This window comes from Mus pahari, chromosome 12 (genome assembly GCF_900095145.1).
Source record: "Mus pahari chromosome 12, PAHARI_EIJ_v1.1, whole genome shotgun sequence".
In the NCBI taxonomy this organism is placed as follows: domain Eukaryota; kingdom Metazoa; phylum Chordata; class Mammalia; order Rodentia; family Muridae; genus Mus; species Mus pahari.
Genome location: NC_034601.1, coordinates 85,324,993 through 85,330,827, shown reverse-complemented (window position 1 = coordinate 85,330,827; position 5,835 = coordinate 85,324,993). Strand labels below are relative to the sequence as shown.

The following is a 5,835-nucleotide window of genomic DNA, read 5'->3' as shown; positions in this document are numbered from 1 at the left end:
TTCCGTGGCGCCACATTTCATCTCCTCCTTGAGCCTTCTGTCAAAGCTAGGGCAGCATTCTCCTGCCTTGTCTTGTGGAGAGAGTTCTAGTCCTGGAGCACACCCCTGATCACTTCCCTGATCCTTAGGCAGGGTAGTTTGACTCTCCTTCGCCTGGGGTCTCCTCGCCCTCTGTCGTGAGCCAGGCTTGGCTTCCTGCTTTCACTCGCCCGCCCTTCCGGGGTTCCACCACGCTGCCCGCCCTTCGGGGGATCCCGCCAGCCACGCTGCCCGCCCTTCGGAGGTCCCGCCACGCTGCTGCTCGCTGCTGCACTCAGGGTTTGTAGCTTCCCTAGTTTGTGTAACCATCTGCTGGTACATCCTTCTGGGAGGAGAGAGAGGGAGAGGGAGACAAGCTCTCCCGCCCACCCCAGGCCTGGCGTGAGACAGGAGAGGAGAGCAGGGAGTGGCTGGCGGGAGTGAAGGGGCAGGCAGGCCGGAGGACCCCACTTCCTCTACAGAATGTTCACGAATCATTGTTTAACTTTTCTCCGTCTCTAATGGCAAAGGCAACGCGCTCTGCCAAGATCCTGGATACGTCCATCGCATCCGATGCTCAGAGCCTTGTGCCTCCATTACTGTCTTTGAAAGGAAGCTGAGGTGCTGGGGGCCACGTGGCAATTTACTGATGCCTCATGTCTTTCCTGGTTGCCAGAGGAACTGTGAATGGCTTTTATTTGTTGATTCTGAGTTTTCTAAAGAGGAAGAGGTTTTCTAAAGCTGAGTCTAGCCAGCAGTACCTGTGGCTGACTAGAGTCCTCTGTGGTATCAGGAAAGCAACTATTGAGCCCATTTCTTTTTTTGATGAACTTGAATAGTTTTTATACATAGAAATGACTGTTTATATACTTACCTTTTAGAGAATTATTTTCAAAACAAATGGCTAACAATCATTTAGTTAAACCACATAAAATTGCTTATATTTATTTTCAAGGTTTTTTTTTTTGTAATCTATGAAAAGTTTGTGTGATGTGCTCGCATATTCTTCTTTGGGTATTTTATTTGTATTCTTACTACACTTATTTATTTGTGTGTGTGCACATGCCATAGCATGTATGGGGTCAGAGGACACTCTGAGGGGGCAAGTTCTCTGCTCCCACCACGTGGGTCACAGAGATCAAACTCAGGTGATCACGTATCCTGATGAGATCTTTGTCACTGTGACACAAGCTAGGGTCATCTGGGAAGAGGGAAACGTAGCTGAAAAAAAATCCCCCATCAGGTTTTCTTTGGGCAAATCTATAGGGCATTTTCTTTTCTTTCTTTCTTTTCTTTCCTTTTTTTTTTTGGTTTTTCGAGACAGGGTTTCTCTGTGTAGCCCTGGCTGTCCTGGAACTCATTTTGTAGACCAGGCTGGCCTCGAACTCAGAAATCTGCCTGCCTCTGCCTCCCAAGTGCTGGGATTAAAGGCGTGCGCCACCATGCCCCGCTGGGTATTTTCTTGATTCATGACTGTAGAAGGGTCTTGCTCACTGTGGGCGGTGCCATCCCTGAGCAGGTGGCCTGGGTGCTACAGGGAAGCAGGCTGAGCAAGCCATGGGGAGCAAGCCAGTGATAGCACCCCTGCATGGCTCTGCCTCAGCTCCTGCTTCTAGGTTCCTGGTTTCATTTTCTGCCTTGGCTTCCTCTGATGGTGGACTGTGTCCTGTAAGGCAAGGAGACCCTCTCCTCCCCGAGATGCTCTGGTCATGGTGTTTTATTGCAGCAATAGAAACCTAACTCAGACACCAAGCTTAATGGGAAGTAAAAGCCTTGTGCAGCCTAAAGTATTACGTGTAAATGTAATAAGATTTCAACCTAAAAACAAAACAAAACCCACCAAAGCTAAAAATTTTAAAGCATTACAATGAAATATCAAATGTGTGCAGTTTGTTTTTAAACATCAAGATGTAACTGTGGTAGCCTCTTTGTGTTTGGAGCTGGGTATTGAATACAGGACCTGGTGTCACTAAGCAATTGCTCCACCATGGAGGATACCCTTAGCCCCTAGCTAGCGGCTATAGTTTTTATTTTCCCAAATCGTTACTTAATTGCACATTACCATGTTGTTAAGGACACACTGTCTCTTAAGGGACAAGGTTGCTGTACTGCATGGGACAGCTGCTGTAACAAAGAGTCCCATAGCGACTTAGCAGCCCAGACCCAGGTAGGCAAAAGTGAACCTCCCTCACAGTGAGGTGTTAAGGCAGGTAGGGTACCAATTCTCTTTTCTTTTGTTTCTCTGCCATCCCAGGTCAGAGGCAGCCTCTGCCCCCCCCCCCCCCCCCGCATGCCCTGACACTCTACTAGGGACTTCACGGGAAGATGGCAGCTTTCTCTTTTCCAACATGGTCCACAGATTGCCTGGGCTGCTGCTCCCTTCAGTCGCCCAGAGTTTAGACACCGAGTGTCCTTGGTCCATCAGCTGTAGGGAAGGCCAAGAGGGCCTGTCCCGCACTAGACTCTGTGGGTTCAGCACAGACTCAGAGTGCTCCCACTTCAGGGGAAGAGGGAACACTAGAGATGGGTGTGCATTAGCATGCTTGCCACAACTGTCTCCTCACTAGCTGTCTAAGGTACTGTCCAATAGACCAGACTGGCTTTGAACTCACAGAGATCCTCCTGCCTCAGTGGTCACAGAACAGGCTGGCAGATCAAGAAAATGGTCAGATGAGTTTAGGGATCAGTGAGAAAGGAGGAGAGGTCTGGGGTGGAGTACCCCTTTGGATCAGATAGCCATGATGGCAGGACCACATGCTTGGATCGTAAGCCGTGTAGTCCCCTCTGCTGTGTCAGCCGTTCTTGCCGTCCAGAGGTTGCCATGGCTCAGTAGATGGGAGGAAGGTGCCCGTTGCCAGTGTGCTGTTGCTCTGTTGTAATGATGTGGCGTGCATCCCTGCGGTAGCCATGGCTCAGCTTGGAAGCTGTGTTGTTATTTGTCTGCGTTTTTTACGAAGAGTACCCACGAGGCTTTAGAGGGTGGTTAGTTTGGGGATGATGTAATTTCATATCTAGATGTAGCATGATTTGTGTCCTTTTTCTTGGTGCTGTGACCAACTATCTGGCGAGAAGGAATTTGAGGAAAGGGGTTGCTCTGATCACAGTGTGAGGATGCCATCTGTCATGGCGGGGAGGGGTGATGCTGAAGGGTCCTGAGGCTGTGGTCTCAGGAGTGAAGCTGTTTGCTTACACTGCAGCAGACCGGGAGGCAGAGAGAGTGAAGAATGCTGATGTAATCAGACCTTTGCTTCCTGTTCAGCCTGCGTCCCCTGCCCATGGGATAGAGCCCCTTGAGTTTAGTGTGGGAGTTTCTTCCTCAGTTGATAAGCCACAGGATATGTTTCAAAGGTGCTCTTAAATCAGATCAAGTTGACCATGGATCACGCTTGATCATCCGTGACCTCCTGTCTCTGGACAACGCTCTTGTTCTGTCCTTATGTCCAGGTCGGCACACACGCACAGGTCCCGTTTGTCTATCCTTATATGTCTCACAGGTTTATGACTCTGTATCATAAAGCAGGTATCAGGGCTGGAGAGGTGACTCAGAAGTTAAAGAGCACTGGCTACTTAGAGGACCCAGGTTCGATTCTCAGCATTTAACAGCCATCTGTTATTCCAGGCCCAGGATATCTGATGCCCTGTTTTGGCCTCTGAGGGCACCAGGCACACACATGTTACACAAACATACATGCAGGCAAAACTCCCATACACATGAAAGAAACACATCTAAAAACGATTAAAATATACGGAGTTTAATTCATGAGTATGTTTTACCGGTTTACGATGTGGCAGAACTGAATATTTTTAAGTGTGTGGCAAACACATGCTGTGGTGACCCTCAGCCTAAGATTATTTCAGCAGCTTCTGAGAAGTGTACCTGGTGTCTCACTCTCTGCTTCTTCGACTGGAGTTTTAATTCACATACCACAGATGATCCTTGCGTTGTCAGAAGCTGTGACATGGGGCTTCAGTGCTGGGACAGGTTCTGCCCATGACATGTGAGAGGAAATTCAGAAATTCCGTGTTCAGGGGCAGCCTCGGCTTTGTCCGCTTTGATCTTTGGCATCGGCCTCTTGCCTGGCTTCCGCTTTCTTCTCCATCTCCCAGTGCAAATCCGAAGTGTCCTGTTTGCTTCCCTCACCCCTGTGGGGTGTCAGTGGATACTCTGGTATTCACTTTGATCGGAGCCCCTGCTCTGCATGGAGGAGTTTCCACGGTCCGGAGGCTCCCAGACCTCGTTCCTAGAGAAAGGAAGTGCACTTAGGTGGGAAACTTGATCAGGGGTGTGTCCGAGTTGTTCCGTGGCCTTTTCCTGTCCTCCAACTTCCTTTGTTTCTTCAAAGGTGTGTGGGGATTTAACCGTTGGCTCCTTTTCCCTGAAGCAGGTGCACAGGCATTATGAGCTGCTCTGTTGGCCGAGTGAGCATTTCCGGCTGTGTGCAGCTGGCAGTCGCTGGCACCTGTGACTCCCTCCGGTGGCAGAGCCAGGTGGCAGAGCCAGGCCTACTTTGCTCTGCTCCTTTGCTTGGCTCCACTTACCTTCATCTGAAAAGCCCACCCCTGCGTTAGTGTCTTCTCTGAGCACGGCCCTGCCCCATTGCCATGCATGGCCTCAGCACAGTGTCTGTTACACACTTTAGCTGGCCGCCCGACGTCCAAGTCAGCGGGGGTTACATATTTTTATTTATTTATTTATTTATTTATTTATTTTTTTTCTCTCTCTCTCTCTCTCTCTCTCTCTCTCTCTCTCTCTCGTGTTTGTGTGTGTGCATGCACACACTCACAAGAGCATTTTTGTTTTTGAAAGCAGAGTCTCCCTCTGTAGCCCAAGAAAGCCTTGAACACTGGGCAACCCCCTGCCTCAGAATGCCAAGTATTGGGATTTCAGACGTGAGCCATTGTGTCCAACTAAGACGTCAGTTTTGAAGCATGGACCTGAACACTGCTCAGCTTGGCCAGAGGGCACTGTGCGTGGGCTCCGTGTGTGATGAGGTGGGGGAAGGCTCTGAGTTTGCCTAGAAGATCCTTGGGTTTCTCTTTCTGCATGTGTTCTGTCAGTTTCTGACCACAGGGTCCTGTATTTATCACCGTAGCTGTCTTCAGACACACCAGAAGAGGGCATCAGATCCCATTGCAGATGGTTGTGAGCCACCATGTGGTTGCTGGGAATCAAACTCAGGACCTCTGGAAGAGCCCCAGTGCTCTTAACCGCTGAGCCAGCTTTCCAGCCCCGACTCCTTACTTTGTACACCTGATATGTTTTGTAATACCAGTGGCATGATGTGGCTGGAGAGGGTGTCTTAGTGGGCCCATGCTGAGGCATCCCTCCCCGAGGTATCCCTCACAGGTCTAGGATAAAATGAAGTTTATTTTGGGGCATGAGAAGCAGGGGGAGAAGGGAGTGTGGGAAAGAAAGGGACAGGGAGGAACTGAGAAAGGAGAAAAGAGAAAGGAGAGTGGAAGAAGGGAACAGGCCAGCTGGGATCACGTGAAGAGGGCCGTGGAGAGGACAGGGAGAGAGAAAGAGTCCAGAGAAAGGGAAAGGGGTCAGAGAGAGAGGCCAGAGAGGCCAAGCAATCATTTTATAGCAAGCCAGGCTTGTACCTGGCTGTTGCTAGGTAACTGTTGGGCAGCGCCTAGAAGGAATGCTAACAACATCTCTGTTTGTTTGTTTGTTTGTTGTTTTTTTTCGAGACAGGGTTTCTCTGTGTAGCCCTGGCTGTCCTGGAGTTCACTCTGTAGACCAGGCTGGCCTTGAACTCAGAAATCCTCCTGCCTCTGCCTCCCAAGTGCTGGGATTAAGGGCGTGCGCCACCA

The 5,835-nt window shown here is 49.9% G+C and overlaps 1 protein-coding gene across 5 annotated transcripts in view; it reads left to right on the top strand.

Moving 5' to 3' along the window:
• Hlcs (holocarboxylase synthetase) overlaps window positions 1-5,835 on the top strand; it is a 171,824-nt gene that overhangs the window by 24,490 nt on the left and 141,499 nt on the right. Inside the window, exon 1 of one of the 5 annotated variants that reach the window (XM_029544592.1) lies at window positions 4,956-5,010. The exons of the other annotated variants lie outside the window; for them this stretch is intronic. The gene's annotated coding sequence lies outside the window, so the exon portion shown is untranslated. Of the gene's footprint in view, window positions 1-4,955; window positions 5,011-5,835 lie in introns of those variants that run through there. 5 annotated transcript variants of the gene reach the window in all.